This window comes from Lampris incognitus, chromosome 21 (genome assembly GCF_029633865.1).
Source record: "Lampris incognitus isolate fLamInc1 chromosome 21, fLamInc1.hap2, whole genome shotgun sequence".
Classification (NCBI taxonomy): Eukaryota; Metazoa; Chordata; class Actinopteri; order Lampriformes; family Lampridae; genus Lampris; species Lampris incognitus.
Window position 1 is genome coordinate 3,365,473 of NC_079231.1, and position 20,025 is coordinate 3,385,497.

Sequence of the window (20,025 nt, forward strand, 5' to 3'; positions counted from 1 at the left end):
AACCACAAGAATGCCAGGACCGAAGGTTTCCCAGCAGAACATTGCCCAGAGCATCACTCTGCCTCTGCTGACTTGCCTTCTTCCCATAGTGCATCCTGGTGCCATCTCTTCCCCAGGTAAACGATGCAAAAGAAAACAGTACTCATCCGACCAGGCGACCTTCTTCTACTGCTCCCTGGTCTACTTCCGATGCTCACATACTCATTGTGGGTGCTTTCGGCAGTGGACAGGGGTCATCATTGGCACTCTGACTGGTCTGCAGCTATGCAGCCCCATATGCAACAGGCTGTGATACACTGTGTTTTGGCACCTGTCTATCATAGCCAGCATTAACTTTTTCAGCAATTTGTGCTACAGTAGCTCTTCTGTGCCATCAGACCAGATGGGCTAGCTTTCGCTCCCCACGCATATCAACAAGTCGTGCGCACCCCATGATCCTGTCACTGGCTCACCACTTGTCCTTCCTTCGCCCACTTTTCTTAGGTACTGACCACTGCATACCGGGAACACCCCACAAGACCTGCCGTTTTGGAGATGCTCTGACCCAGTCATGTCTATCCATCACAATCTGGCCCTTGTCAAAGTCCCTCAGATACTTATGCTTGCCCATTTTTCCTGCTTCCAACACATCAACTTGAAGAACAGACCGTTCACTTGCTGCCTAATATACCCCACCCCTTGACAGGTGCCACTGTAACAAGATAATCAGTGTTATTCACTGACCTGTCGGTGGTTTTAATGTTTTGGCTGATCGGTGTATATATTACAGTAGTGGATAAAAATGCAAATAATGCTACAGAGAGCTTTTAAAGCGAATGATTCACGGATTGTCTGCCACTGAGTCACACACATTTAACACACTTTCAACATCGTTTCAGAGATGGTGAAAGAGTGTCACCTCTACAACACACACGGATAGAAAGATAATGTTAAAAATCGTGACCTTGGCAGTATAGTCAGTGTTATATGACAGTATCCTTCTTCTGTTACCTTTTTTTTCCCATTCTTTATTATTAGTCTTTTAGCATGAGCAGGAGCTAGTAAATGAAAGCGATATTACATATCCCGCCACTGTCAACGGCAATGTCACAGCATGGTCAAGATATAATGACTGAACAATTGATATACGGCGATAGTTATTCAAACATGAGTACATCTAGCAGTCTGCAGCAGCAGGAGCATCGTATCAGAACCCCACGACTACAACTCATCCTGGAATAGGAACGCTTCTCCACAGCTTAATCAAGTCTGGTGGCGCGGGGGCAGTTTTCAAGTAATGGCGGCACGACAGCAAGATGGGAGCAGCAGGACAAGCAATGAAAAGAAATGATCCAGAAAGGGAGGTTTCTGTGTTGGCCAGAGGACATGGCAGTGTAGTGTATTACCTTGGTAGTTAGTAAACAGCTGTAATGTAAGCCGCTCATGTGACAGCACTTAGTACTGTGAAGATCACAGTAAAAGCACAGTAAAATCAGGTCACATCGCTACCAGGAAGGTGCATTAAACATGCATCATACATATCCAAATCTACAATGTGGTAAACTCTGTTTGGTGAGCCAGTCCTTTCATCTTTCCTCATCCGAATATAATGTTGCTGAGTATACCTGCTCTTCCTCAGATCTAACCTCTTCCCCATTCACCCCGTGTGTGACATACCAGTGACACATTTAACCTGTCCAGAACATCAGCAGTCGTCTGTCCTATGCAGTTATCAGGAACCAGGAACACTATATTTGTCATTATATTGTTTCTCCTAGCCCAGAGCAGTGCAACACAAAGACAAAAACACATCTAAAAACTACAAGAACTCATATTTCCACCCATCATCCAAACTGCTTATCCTGCTCTCAGGGTCGTGGGGATGCTGAAGCCTATCCCAGCAGTCATTGGGCGGCAGGCGGGGAGACACCCTGGACAAGTCGACAGGCTATCAACTACAATAAAAAAATGTTAAAAAATCACTGTCCTGTTGAACAAACATAAGGATGACTGTCGGAACTGCCAGTCTGCATGGGCTAGCAGTTAGCTTAGCCTGCCCCACTTCTGCATCATGTCAGACCGCCCTCGGTGCAGCTCCAGGCAGGGCCATGGTCCTTGGGCCCACAGGATGCAGCAGACCAGGCTCACTCAGCCGATCCAACACCAGCTCTCCCTGCCAGACACTTTCGACACACCTCCCCACACGCCACACGATGACACTAAAAACACAGTCAACGCTAGGCAAGGCCGCCACCAGACCACCCTTGGTGTTATCAGAACTGCCGGTCTGCATTGGCTAGCAGTTAGCTTAGCCTGCCCCACTTCCGCGTCCTGTCAGACAGCCCTCGGTGTTTCCTCTTCGGGAGCAGCTCCAGGCAGGGCCGTGGTCCCTGGGCCCACAGGATGCAGCAGACCAAGCTCTGCCAGCCGATCCAGTGCCAGCTCTCCCAGCCATCAAACAAAGACACAAACTTAGATGCAGACGCGGACAAAGACATTGCATGGACGGTACTGGGTGAGGCCGCCGCAAACGCAAGTTCACGCCGCCATCTTCCCACATCAGAAGGGGCTATGTGTTATAGCAGGTGTTTGGTGTTTCTAATTAGAATAAAGGAGGAAATGTCAAAGGAAAACTTAACCCAAACAAAGCATTGGCTCATTCGTATAAAGACGGTTTGTACACTGAAGTTTTAAGCAGATTGGATGCCTATCATTTCATCTACAATACATGCACATTACAACATTTTTCAGGCCATCCAATGGCATGGGAACTTTTTTCTTGTTCAGCCTAGAAAATGCTGAGTGTTTGATTTCATCTTTAGAAGTAAACAACAACTATATGGGAGTTGCTTGAAAATGGGCAAATGCCAGAGAAGGGATGCTTTTGATTCTGACTCAACCGTGCTCATAAAATGGATGGACTGCATTCTTATATAGCTCTTCTCTAGTCTACCGACCACTCAACACACTTTACAACGGATGCCTCACATTCACACACTGATGGCAGAGGCTGCCATGCAAGGTGCCAACCTGCTCACCAGGAGCAGTTAGGGGTCCGGTGTCTTGCTCAAGGACACGTCAACACGCTCTCTGCAGGAGCCAGGGTTCGAACCAGCGACCTTCTGATTACAAACTGACCCCCTCTACCTCCTGAGCCATGCCGGCCCAATAAAATTGTAAGGGTAACTATTTGTGAGTGGTTGGACAGATGGATGCTCGGGCGGACAGACAGACAGACAGACAGACAGGAAGACTGGTGGACAGATAGACAGATAGCATGTACCCAGTGCTGGCAGGGGTTCAGTACAGTCGGTTGTGTGCAGCAGAGCTGGCTGTTGCAGTAATTAGGAATTTGTCACTGAGTTCATGGGCAAGTGCAACGAACAACTCCACCCCACCTCCCACCAGCCCCCCAAACCCCCAGCTGATGGATGCTTTGCAGGGTGTGCATCTGCATACACAGGCTCAGCTCTGCTTGGCTTTCAATTACATCCATCAGGAATATGCACTCAACACCCAGCTGAGATAAAGGTAGGCAAACATATCAATATGCATGGAGACACGGGTTCCTCTAAAACCAACAAACTCACACACGCACAAACACATTTGCACTCCGCATACGTACAGTAAAACTCCATTCACACAAGCACAGTGCGCACACGTACTGCCCACAACGTTCACACAAACACACGTGCACTGATACAAGCCACTACACACATACTGTATTTGCATATACACAGATATATTACATTTACATAAGTACACACATGCACTACACTGTCCTGGCACAACAACAAACACACAAAACACTGACATAAACACACATTCATACAAAAAAGTTTTGCATTCACCCATACATTCCCATACAGACAGATCATGTCTCCCCGCGCCACACACACACACACACACACACACACACACACACACACACACACACACACACACACACACACACACACACACACACACACACACGTCAGTATCCCTGAAATGGATAATTGTTGCTGCTGTTTCTCAAAAGACAACATATCCCCCAGCTTTGGAATTAGCATATTCATTATTTAACTGGAGAGCAGCTGGCTAATTGGCAAATGAAAAGCTTTCAATAACATTCACACGAGAAGCAGAATTTGATTAAACTGAATCTTGGGAAAACACCAAATAAGGAAATGAATATAAATGAGCCTGTGGAATAAAGGGGGGAACTTTTGGGACAGGAGAAAAGTGACAGTCATTATAACACCGCTACTGCACAGATGGATTGACTTTGCCTTGTTTGCGTGTAAATAAAGCGGGTCCACGGTCAACAGGAATACCCCAAAACACAGCAACAGTGAACACCGCCTCCCGCCCGGCCCGCTGCTTAACCGTCTAAAAAAACAAGGGTGTCGGAGCTCGGCGCTGGCAAAGGTGCCGCAGTTTTAATGGACTGCCAAAGCCGACTGACTCGTGTCAGCTTCCTAAATCAGAGGGGAGGGAGGAGAGGGAGGACGGGCTCGTAAAAGTGCCCCCGCGATTCTCCTCTGCGCTCATTCAAGTTGATGACACAGACTCTCCAGCCATATATCAGCGTCTGTTTGATCCCGGTCTGGGATATTAAAGTTTGATAGGCCCCCTGCCTTCACTATTCCCAGTCGGGCTTGTGCGGGGCGGGGGGTGTGTGTGTGTGTGTGTGTGTGTGTGTATGGTGTGGGGTTAATGTACTACACGGATCCCATCTGATGTTCCAACAAGGAATGCCTGAGTCATGTTAACACAAACGCATGGCTGGATGTGACTCGTGAATATGAAACTGCATTTTTTGGGGCATCAAGATGGAGAGGAGCGTCATCCTGAAACACGCCCACATTTTAAAAAAAAAATACTTGAAATTTGTAAGGGCAAAAACAAAACAAAACAGCGACAAGCCACTGTAGGATGGTGAGAAATTATACTAAATTCTCCTTTATTCATAGAGTAGGTATCCCAGCTGACTTGAAAATGGCTTTACGGGAAGACAAACATGAGTAATAGAGAAGCGTGTTTCCAGGAGAGCGTCAGAAAAGCGACACGACGTGTCATTAAGCGGAGGGGGACGGTGGGATCAGACTGGCTGGTTTATTGTTGAAGCATGGTGACAGTGACTGCTGGGGATTGTTGGTACATTATGACCCGCAAACTGCCCAGTTTGGCCACTAGGATATATCTTTTACTTAACCCTTACTAAGTACACGGCAATTAGATGATAAAAACAGAAAGTTACCACAGCTGTATGTAAGTACTTGGATGCAGTTAGAGTGGAATTACTGAATAATATATTGGGTATCGCTTAAGAAGTCCCACTAACAGGGCGTCTTGGTAGGGTAGCGGTCTATTCCGTTGCCTACCAACACGGGGATCGAATCCCCGTGTTACTTCTGGCTTGGTCGGGCGTCCCTACAGACACAATGGGAAGCCAGATGTGAGTATGTGTCCTGGTCGCTGCACTAGCGCTTCCTCTGGTCAGTCGGGGCACCTGTTAAAGGGGGGAGGGGTAACTGGAGGGAATAGCGTGATGCTCCCATGCGCTACGTCCCCCTGGGGAAACTCCTCACTGTCAGGTGAAAATAGAGGCTGGTGACTCCGGAGGAGGCATGCGGTAGTCTGCAGCCCTCCCCGGACTGGCGGAGGGGGTGGAGCAGTGACCGGGACAGCTCGAAAGGGTGCGGTAATTGGACAGGTACAATTGACAATTGCGGAGAAAAAAAAGGGGGGGGGGGTCCAAAAAAAAGAAAGTTAAACAACATGAATCCTATGGGACAGCATTAAGAAAGGTTGCAAGTACAAGTCTGGAGAGGGGGGGGTCCAAAAAAAAGAAAGTTAAACAACATGAATCCTATGGGACAGCATTAAGAAAGGTTGCAAGTACAAGTCTGGAGAGGTTTGCTGTGATTTCAGGAATACAACGGTACAAATGAAACGAAACATGTTTCTCACAGGTCACACATGATGTGACACTAGCATCTAGCAGACATGACAGAATACGACAGTAGAGGATGACGTCACAATGAGGGCAACAGCAGGGACACAGTAACATTATGAAAGTGAAACATATTGTTATTGTCATTGTTTATACTTTCTTCACCTGTTTTGCAGAGTCAGAATCAGAATCAACTTAATTGGCCAAGTGTGCCTATGCACATGCATACGTCTAGTCACATCTACTTTTTTTTACATCCATTTGCATCAGAACAGCAGTGTAAAACTGCAGACAGACAGTGCATTCATGTATTAACAACGGCTCAAATGCAAGTGCATTTGAGGATGCCTTGCAGCACCAGTGCCACTGATATATACTAGTTGGTGCACGTCGGTGTCAACGTTGTCTGTGTTTAATGGCACCAAAACACTGGTCGGCGATCGCCTCGTTGGAACTGGTAAATATCTGACAGACTTCAAGAAGTTTCTGTGCTGCTGCTGTTCGGTACGGTTCAATGCACCCCCGGACAAATGGTGCGCTGACCAAACCGAGCAGGTTATCGGCTGACAAATTATGGCTTGGAAACATCTATTAGTCACGGATGTTTTGCTACCTGGGGAACTTGTTGTTTTTTTTGTTGACTTCTTATGCTGCCATGTTTCTAATATTTTCAAAGTGAAAGTGGCCTACTGGTTCAATGGGACTGTACCATCAGGAAAAAGTCACAGGTACAACCCTCCATCAAACAGAGACCCTCCTGGGGGTGTCTGGGTAGCATTCCGTTGCCTACCAACACGGGGATCGCTGGTTCAAATCCCCATGTTACCTCCAGCTTGGTTGCGGGTCCCTATAAACACAATTGGCCGTGTCTGCGGGTGGGAAGCCGGATGTGGGTATGTGTCCTGGTCGCTGCACTACCGCCTCCTCTGGTCGGCTGGGGTGCCTGTTCAGGGGGTGAGGGGAAACTGGGGGGAATGGCGTGATCCTCCCACGCACTAGGCCTCACTGTCAGGTGAAAAGAAGCAGCCGGCAACTCCACATGTATGGGAGCAGGCATGTGGTAGTCTGCAGCCCTCCCCGGATCAGCAGAGGGGGCGGAGCGGCGACCGGGACAGCTAGAAAGAGTGGGGTAATTGGCCAGGAACAATTGGGGAGAAAAAGGAGGAACCCCCCCAAATTAAATAAATAGAATAAAATAATTTTTATAAAAAAACAGAGACCCTCCTTATAAGTAAAAGCATCAGTTATCTGCGTAACTGAATTAAAAAGAAAACACTGAAAATGAAAAAGGGAAGAGAAGCCGGTCCACTTCTGGTATCGTAACACTTTCAGCAAATGTTTGAGGCTGCTTTAATTAAAGTACATTGGTGGACTACACGACTAACAAAGTGCTCTTTTGTTGTTTAGTTTCCTCATTTCCCCCTCTGCATGTAATTGTATAGGATGACCGGGGGGCGGGTTGGCTGCGTTAGCTGACTGCAGCCATCCTTTGTGTTGAGCCCGCGGAGGCCGATTCCACACAATCGCTGGCAAGGGGCCATGCTAACATTTATGGACGCAGCTCTCCCCCCCCCTCCTGGGTTTGCAAATGTGATGCCCAATTCCCCACCGGTTTCAGTCGCTCGTTTCTGCCTTTTCTTGGGGTTGTTGTTGTTGTTGTTGATAATGGCGTTTTGTTGTCGGAGCGCATGGGGGGCGGCACTGTTCTCCCGCAGCCGTGCCACACACTGGCCAGGAGACAATGGGCATCCTGGGTGGTTCTGACGCAATGCAACAACTACGTGAGTCAAGAGTCGAGACGAGTCGACTGAACACAAGCCCTTCATTTTGTATTACCATTTAAAACGAGCCGCGCTACCGCGCTGATGGACCCAGTGGACCGCCTCACAGAACCAAGCAAGCCTTTGTTGTTGTTCGTTGATAACGTCTGTGTCAGTGGACTTGTGTGTGCTGTGTTTCATGTTTGTGATTTTTTTTTAAAAAAAAGTAGGAAAGCCCCCCCACCCAGACAAAACTTCCCCGCAGCAGTTTCAGGTCACCGCCAACGTCTTCTTCGCGGCTACTGCGAACTCTGTAGGTGCAAAACGAGCTCGTTTGCAACTTTGAATGAGAACGAGAAAGCAATTTTGGTGTTCTGCTCAGCCGTAGTGCTGCTCCTCGGTGTTAATGAGCTGTGCTCTTTCCCACCGTTATCAGCAGCGCGGCCTATTTAATTATTCAGACCGGGCGTGTTCTTTCTGCCATTGTTGCCTGAAATTGTTAAGTTTTCTTCTGCTTTTAAGAAATTCTGTTTACACACAGCTGTGGTGAATGACAGCTTGAACACTGAGTTTGGCCGGGCTCGGCTGCAGGCGTGCACTTGTTTACTGTGCCGGGGCTCCTTGATCATGGTAACCTGGAGGGAGGAATTTCCATCTCTCTCTCTCTCTCTCTCTCTTGCTCTCTGTCTGCTTCTCTCGCTCTCTCTGACAACACAGTTGTTGAGGTTGAGCTTCACGATGAGTTGTCGAGAATGCTTTAGACATGAGGAGGAGCGGGTCAAGTCCACGCGAGGTTAACATGGCCCGCTATTTGTTGCCCGCTTGATGTGAAAGGAGCCGACGGCTGATGTATTCGACTTCTTGTGCCATGTGCAGAAATTATGAATAAATAAAAAACAGCTATCACATGGGAGGTCCCGAGTCTCAGAAATTCATATATGCAATCTCCTTTTATGATCCTATCCCCCATGCCTGCTAACATTCCACTGCATCTTCTTCCTCCTCTTTCTCTCTCTCATCCCCCTTTCCTCCCCCAACTCCTTTTTTTCCCAGATTTCTTTTGTTTCCATAGAAACTGGGTCTTGTCCCATGCATTCTTCTCTCATGGCAGCCTCTTTCCTGCCGGCTAGGTGTCTAGAAGAGTAGCAGGGCTTCTGTACGAGCTGCAGTCATATTTCCTACAGCGAACAATATACGTATAAGAGTTTCGGTACATCAGGGACCCATCAGTGGAATACTGGCACTGTGAGATAGATAGATGGATGGATGGATGGATGGATGGATGGATGGAGAATGGAGATAGATGGCTCGATAGATCGATCGATCAATAGATGTGTGCAGATTCATCTTCTGTGTTGCTCAAAGGTGATCAAATGCACTGGCAAACGCTACTTGCAATGTAGGCCGATATGGGATCGCCGGGGATATGCGGCGGCAGTGATACTTGTCTGATCAGACATCATCACAGCGAGCGGTAAGTTGGATTCTGTTCACACAGATGCGGCACAAGACAGAGCCGGCGCGGTGCAACGTGGCAGCTGATCAAGGCATGTGGGAAACATAACAGTCTGTCCTACGCATCACACCGCAACTGTAAATCGATGAAAACATACGCCATAAACTGCATCGCTCATAAAGTTTGATAGATGGCGACGAGAGACTCTAAGCTCTTTAATTTTCACGGCACGGCGACACTGTTGCATGATTACGCTTGAGTTAAGAGCAGACATAAATACTGCCTTACGCACCCCGGTGAATTTCACTGAGCTTCAACAGCACTATCCCGGAGCTCCGCTGACCAGCTCAACTGTCCGAGGGAGGACTGGGATTAACCCTTCCATCGATCAGATTCTACTTGTATTATCCACGCCATGAAAAAACACCTCAGAGAAGATAACGCCTGTGACAAGGTTCCCACGGAAAAGGACGCTTAGGTTAACAAACGTATTTACAATTATGCCCCAATGACCTTTATCCCAATAAGGCAACCTTTCCTCATCTCATCTCATCTTCAGCCGCTTTTCGGGGGTCGCGGTGGCAGCAAGCTAAGTAGGGCAACCTCTCCTAGGGAGTCCAAATATAGGCGAGGAAACCTTTCTGCTGTAGAATTGATTAAAGAATCTTAAGATCTATTCTGTTTTTGTATAAAACCCCAAAATACCAATAGCTGTTAAGGAACCAGAATAACCAAACTACTGCTCATCACACCATAATCGAACAGACGGTCAAAGCTTCGATGACAAAAGGAGCCATTCTCTGATCATGCAACTCACCAAAAGGCCGTCTCAGACTCTCTCGTCTTGCCTCTCTTCCGTTTCCATACGCCCTGGTGAAGTGACCCCCCCCCCCCCCCTAGTGATGTGTTACTGGTTACTGGATCTGTCAGGCCTCCACACCTGTTACTATCACTAATTTGCACGGTGGATTACATTATTTTTTTTTGATCCCCCCGTCCAATTACCCCACTCTCCGAGCTGTCCCAGGCTCTGCTCCACCCCCTCTGCTGATCCGGGGAGGGCTGCAGACTACCACATGCCTCCTCCCATACATGTGGAGCCGCCAGCCGCTTCTTTTCACCTGACAGTGAGGAGTTTCACCAGGGGGGACGTAGTACGTGGGAGGATCACGCTATTCCCCCGTTCTCCCCCCCCCCCGAACAGGCACCCAGACTGACCAGAGGAGGCACTAGCGCAGCACCAGGACACATACCCACATCCGGCTTCCCACCCGCACACACGGCCAATTGTGTCTGTAGGGACGCCCGACCAAGCCAGAGGTAACACGGGGATTCGAACCGGCGATCCATGTGTTGGTAGGCAACGAATAGACCGGTACAGCACCCAGACGCCACGTTTGGGTTTTGACATCTTAAACTGCAGCCTTGATTTGAAAAATATACAACCTACACCTACTTATATGAAGGTTCAAGACACGACTAGGGAGGTGCACGATGAGGGAGTCTGACTTGACTGAAGGCCAATAATGGCCGTGTAGTTCTACAAGACTGTGGGGATCAACACGCTACTGGCTAATTTCAGTTTGGTGGTGGAAGATCACTTGTCTGAAGTGCAGATAAAAGAGGCACCAAGAAATAAAATACGGTTTTTCATTTCATAGGACCTTAAAATTTGACTTCCAGTAATGAACTGAGATGAGTGTGCACTTGATTTGCCTTCCCAGAAGCTTCCCTTGCCTGGGTGGTGAAAACACATCACTTGTAAGTTAGAGTAAGTTTCACACTCTTGGAGCATCTTTTCAAGAGTTTAAAAAATGCATCTGGCCGCAGCTTTGGCCAGATCGGTGACATGGTGGTGGGTGTTTTTCCATGTGGAACAAGATAGCGAAGCGGCTCCAGTAGATTAGACCCGCTAGGTAACACCGCCCCGGTCACAGTTGAGGGACCATTTCATAATAAGCTAATTAAGTTTACAGGCCAATTGCTCTGGATTGAGCTGACACTTGTCAAAACAGAACATGCACGTGTGTTGGCAGCAACCAGCGGGGACTTGAACAGGTTATTAAAGCTCAACACCATTTCCGTTTGGCTTGGCTAAATGGATAACAACACCAGAGATGGATTTCCATTTTACCCCAATTCAAATCCTCAGGCCTACATACTGTATTTCCCTGATGGTGCTCATTTCTGAACACCCGTCTGCGTGGAGCGTCACTCTTTCATCGTCTGTTGTTAGGTTTTCATCAAGCATCCTTTGCATTGGGAGGGGCAGGAGAGGGCAAAATATATGGGAATTGACAGCTATAGAGGAGAATGCAAATACACATTAGTCAAATTGTTTGCCTGTTTAAGCGCATGACAAGGAGCTCACAACAGAAAGGAGCGCAAGATAAAGAGATGGATATCAGACACAAAAGCGGCACAGGAGACCGTGGGAGGAACCGTGGTTCTGATTTCCCCACTGGGAACATGTGCTTATGTCTGTCTGTCTGGGATCACAGAGCGGCCCGGCTTTGTGCGTTGCACTTTGCATCGATTTCTGTGGTTCCTTTCTTTGTTCCGGTAAACCAAGTCAATCACTGAAATTGATTTCAAACAGTATTTCATGCCTGGATCTACTGGAGGGAAAGGCAGGAAGGCATTTTTGTCAGATTAGCGGGTTTACAAATCAGACATTGCCTGCGATGAGATTTACATGAGAGTGGCAGAGGTGATAAAATGAAAGGGGGGGCCAATTTTAAAAGGGCCCACCAGAATCTGAGTTGATTCTGTTCACAGAGTCCTTAACTTGTTCACGGCGAGTTACGAGGCTGGTTTGGATAAGACATCTGGATTGCCTCATTTCTCCCGTGACTCATCATCAAGCCCAACTTTGCTTGTATGAATTCATACCCGGGCAGATCAGGGCAGACCTTTGTTACCTAGTGAAAGAGAAGAAGAGGGAGGGGGGAAAATAGCTGTTTCTTCAATGAAATAACCTAATGTCCAATTTCAGGCAGTGATTAACTGTGTTCCAGCCTTTATTCAGGGCTCAATTGACACGCCATCGTACAACTCTGCTAATGGCTCGTCCCAGTAATTCGTCACGACTCACTGGGGCGCATCGTCATTCCCAAGCCGCTAAAAAGATAATTCAAAATGAACAAATCGTTTGGGGGTCGCACATCACTGATCAGACCATTAAGTCGAACAACACAGTGTCAGCGACTTGAAAAGACAGAGCAGCAGTAAAGCCAAGCCGCCAGCGAGATGACCCAACCTGAGATGGCGGGGCCCATTTCTCCATCTTGTACTGTGTGAAAAACTACACGTTTGGTTGTGTTTAGAATATCTGAAAAGATGGAAGCAGATCCCGTCTGTCAGTTCTCCTCCCCAGAAAGCACTACAGACTGTACGCGACACAGCGCCATCATGCTTGACTTGTTGAGCCTGCAGAAGGCCTACAAACGGACATCCATCCATCCATCCATTAGCCAAACTGCTTATCCTGCTCTCAAGGTCACGGGGATGCTGGAGCCTATCCCAGCAGTCATTGGGTGGCAGGCGGGGAGACACCCTGTACAGGCTGCCAGGCCATCACAGGGCCCACACACCGACACATTCACACCTAGGGACAATTTAGTACAGCCGATTCACCTGACCTACATGTCTTTGGACTGTGGGAGGAAACCGGAGCCCCCGGAGGAAACCCACGCAGACACGGGGAGAACATGCAAACGCCACACAGAGGATGACTTGGGACGACCCCCAAGGCTGGACTACCCCGGGGCTCGAACCCAGGACCTTCTTGCTGTGAGGCGACCGTGCTAACTACTGCGCCACTGTGCCGCAAACTGACAAACACCTTCAAATACTTGTGTGCATACATACACACACACACACTTGCAAGGACACACACACACACACCAACATAAATACAAAGAAAAAGAAAGAGAAATAGAAAGAGAAATAAATACAGTAATCTACACACACAAATAAAGCTCCCTCACATTAAACCTACCCCAAATTACATCCACTATCCGAGTCTGTCTTTTTAATAGCTCAAATCTCGTACCTGACTCTGACCCAACAACCCCCCCCCCCCGACCAAAATACAAAACATCTCTCTCTCTCTTAATCTCACTTCCCTCATTATGGCCGCTGTTGCCCTCCACAGAGCCCCGGCCTCCTTCATTACAGGGCCTCCCTGGCAGGCCCCCCTAAGGCTTGTTATCGATAGCAATGCGCTGAGCATCTCAGCCGACTGCAGAGAGCCAGCCGCGAAGGCTGGACGCACATGTGGGGGGCGAGCGGGGAGGAATTGATTAGAGCCTGGCGGCACCACTAAATCTGACGTGCCGGCCTGCGACTTATTCCTGGGTCTGAAAGGTGCAATTTATTGGAGGGGAGTTCTTCTTCCTCGCTCCTGTGATGTGCAGATGAGAGGCACTGTAAACACTGTCCGCGCCTTCCGGTGAGCTAAGATAACGGTGGCAGAAGGTTATCTGCACCACAGCGGGGGAGTGATGCATGCACAGCAAACATGGCACTCTCCGTTACACCTGCTTCACTCCCGACAATCCCCCCCCCCCGACACACACCTTCTCATTGGCTGTCGTGGGACTCCTTCTTACTCAGAGATTATACTGATGTGATTTGTTTTTGAAATGAGGATCTGTGGTAAACCTTGAGAAGAGAGGTGTGAGATTCACACACACAGCCAACATCTCTCTCTCTCTCTCTCTCTCTCTCTCTCTCTCTTTATTCCAATCACATATTCAAGGGAAACGGAGGAGAGCAGGGAGCACGTACCATGCCGAATGTTTGGGCTTTCTTCGCTGTATGTACCCGGCATCTCAGACTACCCTTGACAACTCCCCAAAATACACTCTCGGTGCCCTTACATTTACCTGACAATACATTGGAAGCACTCTCTCTCTCTCTCTCTCACACACACACACACCTACTTGAACACCCACACACAATTTCCCTCCCATCCTCCCTCTCCCTGCTCTCACACACACACAGACACTTCCATCGCCCTGCAGAACAGTCCAAGTGGCCCTCAACAGCAGCCGGCTGAATACTGATTACAGGCTCTCGACCAGCTAGCACCTTCATTAGCATGTCTCTAATTGGAGCTGTGTTAGCATCCTTCCCCCTGCCGTGTGGCTACCTGGGCCCTCGACGGGGCTCTAGGGTGTGTTTACCGCTGCGCTTTGCTGGCTGAAACGCCGGTCTGGCCCGTGGACAAAGGAAACAATGTCCCTCGTCAGGGGCCGTTCTGCTCCGTGACAGCACCCTGGCAAGCCAAGCTAACTTCTCTATAGTGGCTGGCCATGACTGTGTCCTCTGGCTGAGAGGGGCCGTGAGACGGTGGCGGGGGGGGGGGTGACAGAGCCAGCCGGCTGGAGAGAGAGAGAGAGAGAGAGAGAGAGAGAGAGAGAGAGAGAGAGAGAGAGAGAGAGAGGGAGAGCTGGGAGATGAGATGGGCTCCATGAGCCTTTGTTACTGGCTAACGTAAGGCCCTATCATTTCCACGATGCGGAAAACACCAATGGGATCACGGAACGGAGACATTAAAATAGATTTCAGACATCAACACGGAAGCGGGTGGAGATTTGGAGAGTTTCGGAGAGATTATCACAAAATGTGTTAACATGTTGGGAATTGAAAGTCATTTGCTCTTAGACCATCTGTCGCTCTCCCTCGCAGAAACTCTATCGCGCTTCGGTGTCTTTGTGCGCAACTGGGCACATCACAGTGTTTACACGTGACTAAATGTACATGGGTCTGTCATATAGGATAGAGATAAAAAAAAGGCGAAGCATCACAGAGAACAATGTCAAAAAATTAAAAAAAAACTAGCAAACACAATTTTAATAGCTAAATTATGTCCAGAACAGTACCACATGGCTTTTATGAATCAGATCAATAGCGGTTTTGCAAGTTTCTCCAACACAATACTGACTGGACATAAAAGGGCACTCTAGGGCATCTGGCTAGCATTGTGGCCTATTCCGTTGCCTACCAACACGGGGATCGCCGGTTCGAATCCCCGTGTTGCCTCCGGCTTGGTCAGGCGTCCCTACAGACACAATTGGCCGTGTCTGCGGGTGGGAAGCCGGATGCGGGTATGTGTCCTGGTCACTGCACTAGCGCCTCCTCTGGTCGGTCTGGGCGCCTGTTCCAGGGGGCGGGGGTAACTGGGGGGAATAGCGTGATCCTCCCATGCGCTATGTCATCCTAGTGAAACTCCTCACTGTCAGGTGAAAAGAGGCGGCTGGCGACTCCACTTGTATGGAGGAGGCATGTGGTAGTCTGCAGCCCTCCCCGGATAAGCAGAGGGCGTGGAGCAGCGACCGGGACGGCTCGGAAGAGTGGGGTAATATGGCCAAGTACAACTTGGGAGAAAAGGGGTAAAATTCAAAAAAGACAAAGAAAAAAAAAGATATTGTAATTCATGCACTTTTGTTAGTACTGTAAATCTGTTATGCAAGCACTTTAGTTGAAATGAACTCAGAATATCTTTCTGCATTCTTTTTTTATTATTGTTCTTGATTACACAAACTTTTCTTTTGCTGTAAAAACAGGTAAAAGGGGAAAAAAATCTGAGAAAATGAAGAAAAAATGAGGCCCTAGCGAGTGGCCTTAAAGTCCTGAATATGAATTTGGAGAGCTGAAACACGAGGACTCTCACATTGCCCACATACACACATGCAGTCCACTCACAAATTAAGGCATACGCACACACACGCGCACACACACACACACACACACACACACACACACACACACACAGGTCTTCACCTCAGTCCGTGCCGTTGCGGCACGACATGGATTGGACTGTGTGGTATCTGCTCCATCGATCGGTCTGTCCTGGCTAGTGTAAATGCACTATTCACAATCTGTCCCACTGACTAATTTCCATTTGAGCAATTGGCCGGTATGGTTGGAGCTTCGCCCAGAGGCTGAAGTCCAACAGGAGTGACTCTATTGTCTGCCGTTTTATTTATCCCTCGGTGAGCACATAAAAAAAAACAGCAGCCTCCTGAAATCTAAGACGCCAGCGTGGGCTTTGCTAATGCAAAGTGCTTATGTGAGCTGAAGGTTTCAGACGTTGATCTGAGAGGGCGAACCCGCTGAGCTCCCATTCAGCCGCCACAGAAAAGGCAATATAAAGCTAATCTAGTGAGGTTTGATCCAAAATATAACTTTTACTATCCAAACAAGCCGTCATTCCCACACAGTAAAGGTCGCCGTCAATATGATGAGCCCATTCACGCGTGCACGCACCAACACAGCGGTTTTAAAGGATGGATTAACTTCTTCTTTAGGATTTTCGAATGATGAATTGTACACAAAGAGAAAGAAACTCTGGTAACACTTTCTATGAAGCTTGCATCTATAGCACCCTATAAGCATCTATAATGCCCTATAAGCATCTATTGCATCTATAACGCCCATACTTTCCTATAATGTGTATTACAATGACTAACAGCTATGCTGAAGACTGTGAAATAGCACTGAAGTCTCATTATGCATCTCTACAAACTTCAGCAAAACAAGTTGGCTATGATGCATTATGACATTTGACAGATAAACAGGCTAATGATGATATATTTACAACGCATAAATCCGTTTTAAATTGACATAATGTATCATAAAGGTGGTTATGAGGTGTTGTGAGGGCGTGTACATGATTATAATGAATCTTACAATGACTTATAGCTACACTTATAGGGCGTTATAGATGCTTATAGGGCATTATAGATGCAAGCTTCATAGAAAGTGTTACCGAAACTCTTCAGATGCCGCTTATGTGGAGGGTCACGCACCGATTTAAAGTGAAGGTGACACGCACGTGCACGTTTTCAATCCGCTGCAGGACAACAAAGTTTTGGATTCAACCCATTTCCCCTCGGAGATGAATAAAGTCTTCTGTTCTGATTCTGATTTTAATGGAAAGCTGCATGTGGATTCTGCTCCGCCGTAGGTTTTATTAACAAAGAAAAACATGTGCCGCATCATGTGTCAAACGCATATAGGAGCAACCTCATTGTTCCCCACCTGACCATAACCAGGCCGAATTGGTTCCTCTGCGTCCTGTGTGTGTGTGTGTGTGTGTGTGTGTGTGTGCAAATAATTTCAGATGTGTTCATGAGCAATCATCCTAGATGCAGACCCAGTGTGTCTGTGCAAGATGAGAGAGAGAGAGAGAGAGAGAGAGAGAGAGAGAGGGAAAGAGAGAGAGAGAGAGAGAGAGAGAGAGAGAGAGAGAGAGAGAGAGAGAGAGAGAGAGAGAGAGAGAGAGAGAGAGAGAGAGCGATTGAGCTAGCTGTCAGAAGAGGTAACTAGGACATGGGCTTTCAATAAAATGTAAAGAGAGACAACCTCATGCTTGCTGTCCCTCCAGCTGGCCAGTTCTAAGGAGGCAACAGATGGCCTGCTGGCATAATAAGCTCCATAACTGCCACCCACCCAAACCACCACACACACACACACACACACGCACACACACATACGTTTGCACGGATCTAAGATTCAAATATTCCTTCCTCAGTAAATCAGCTCCTGTAAGCCTAATGTGACACACACTCGCCTCTTGGGCATCTAGCAGCGATTAAAGCCTATCAAGACTCTGAGCAACCGGAGACAACACTTTTATTTGTACTCACGTGGATCCTAAACCCTTGAATATAAAAACGACTCATCGAAACCGGTCGAGAAACGTAGACGTTTGCAGTGCTTTTATCCAGAAAAAACCCAGCGCCCCCCGTTTCCTTGTATTCCTTTACAGGCCAGTCTTGCCTGGTCCAGTATGGCGGTGGTGTTGACGTATCACATGAACGGGCCGAAGTGGCCAATACAGCATCTGCTAGCAACCTACACGCTGAAAATGACAAGTTCACTCCGTCACCGCATCCTGGGATTAGCCCCGCCCAAGATGATTGTGATTGGTTGAAAGAAATACAAAAAAACCGGAGCATTTTCTGAGTGCAGGCAGGGTGGAGTGGGTGGAGCAGAGTGTCAGGAGTGATTGTGACAGAAGGGTACCAGCAAGAGTTAAAGGGAAGGTTTACAAGATGGCTGTGAGACCAGCTATGTTATATGGTTTGGAGACAGTGGCACTGACAAAAAGACAGGAGGAGGAGCTGGAGGTGGTAGAGATGAAGATGATAAGATTTTCATTGGGAGTGATGAAGAAGGACAGGATTAGGAACGAGTATATTAGAGGGACAGCTCAGGTTGGACGGTTTGGAGACAAAGCAAGAGAGACAAGATGGAGATGGTGTGGACATGTGTGGAGGAGAGATGCTGGGTATACTGGAGAAGGATGCTGAATATGGAGCTGCAAGGAAGAGGAGAAGAGGAAGGGCAAAGAGGAGGTTTATGGATGTGGTGAGGGAGGACATGCAGGTGGCTGGTGTGACAGAGGAAGACGCAGAGGACAGGAAGAGATGGAAACGGATGATCCACTGTGGCGCCCCTAACGGGAGCAGCCGAAAGTAGTAGTAGTAGTAAGCTAGCACTGGAGAAAGGTCTGGCTATACTAGACTATGTAGAAAGTTAACAGTGAATCAAGCACAACCACCTTGCAAATCTTGAAAACTGAGGAAAAATATCTCGCCGGCTGAAAACCCCCTTGGAAATAAATAAATCAGACCCTGTTATTAATACTGCCCAGGAGTTGAACGTAACCTGGGGATCACTTAGCATACGGGCTTTCATCTTTGCTTTTATTTGCCTCGCCAAGGAGCACCACATAGCAAGAGATGCTGCTGGATAACTTATTTCCCCGTCTTTCAGCCGACTCATCCGTACTCAAACACAGTGATGTGGACAGAAAGAGTGAGATTAACTCTCCACCTCCAAAGATGAGACGCACTTTCGGCTCGAGGATGCTCATGGCAGGGAGGACACGATGCTGCATTATGCAGCAGACCTCCAAACAAACTCAGGACATATTAAAGATATTTCAAATATTACATATTTTCTTCTTCTTCCTTCTTAACCCTCAAAGCAAAAAAGATTGTCCCATTTCTGCCCGCCAAAGGAATATAGGCATGGCGACAATCAAAGAGAACCACGTAGTGGAGACGCGCAAGCTGAAAATCCGCATACTTTAATTTGAAAATGGAAAATTTGTGCGAGTTTACACCCGCCGAAGATGAAACGTAACACTGACACGATCCCATCCGTTTGAAGCCGAGAGGCCTGGGAAGCTGAGGCTTTGATTGATGTCCCGGTATGAAAGTCGGCGGCGGCGCACCGGGGGAGCGAGGCCCGAACAGCCAAGTCACTGCTGGAAAGGTTAACTTAAAACAGGTAGATAATGGACGGAGGGCAGACAGATGACTGAACAGAGGGAGCGAAGACAAGGAAATGAGGGAAGATGGATCAGGTAAGAAAGATAAAAAAAAATATGAGTGATAAGAAGAACAGACGAGGGGTTGAAAGTAGAAGAAGAAAATAACGATCATTAGAAGAAGAAGAAAAGGTGGTGGGGAGCAGAGCTGGAGGGCTTTCTAATAATTCAACATTATTGTTTATCATCAGTCAACGGTGATGTTTAAGGGGGAAATGAGGTCTGAAGTATTTGAAGGGAGTATTATTATATATACTGTAGAGTTCCCTGTGATTATTACAGTAATAATATTTGCCAGCACTAAGCGGAGGAGAGGAAGGCATAAATGAAGCGAGGATGACAGCAACACAACTTCATTACACTGTCACCTCCTCGGTGACCGCCTGTGGTGTGTCATTCCTTCTGGGTTGGGAGGTGACGCCTGACTGCTCTGGCCCGGTGTCTCCATCTGTCTGCACACGTCTGCACAGAGGTTGTGGCTGCTCGCTGGCACGACTGGCTGCCTCTGGTCCGGCCAGGACCCCCATCCGGCAACAGTGACCTG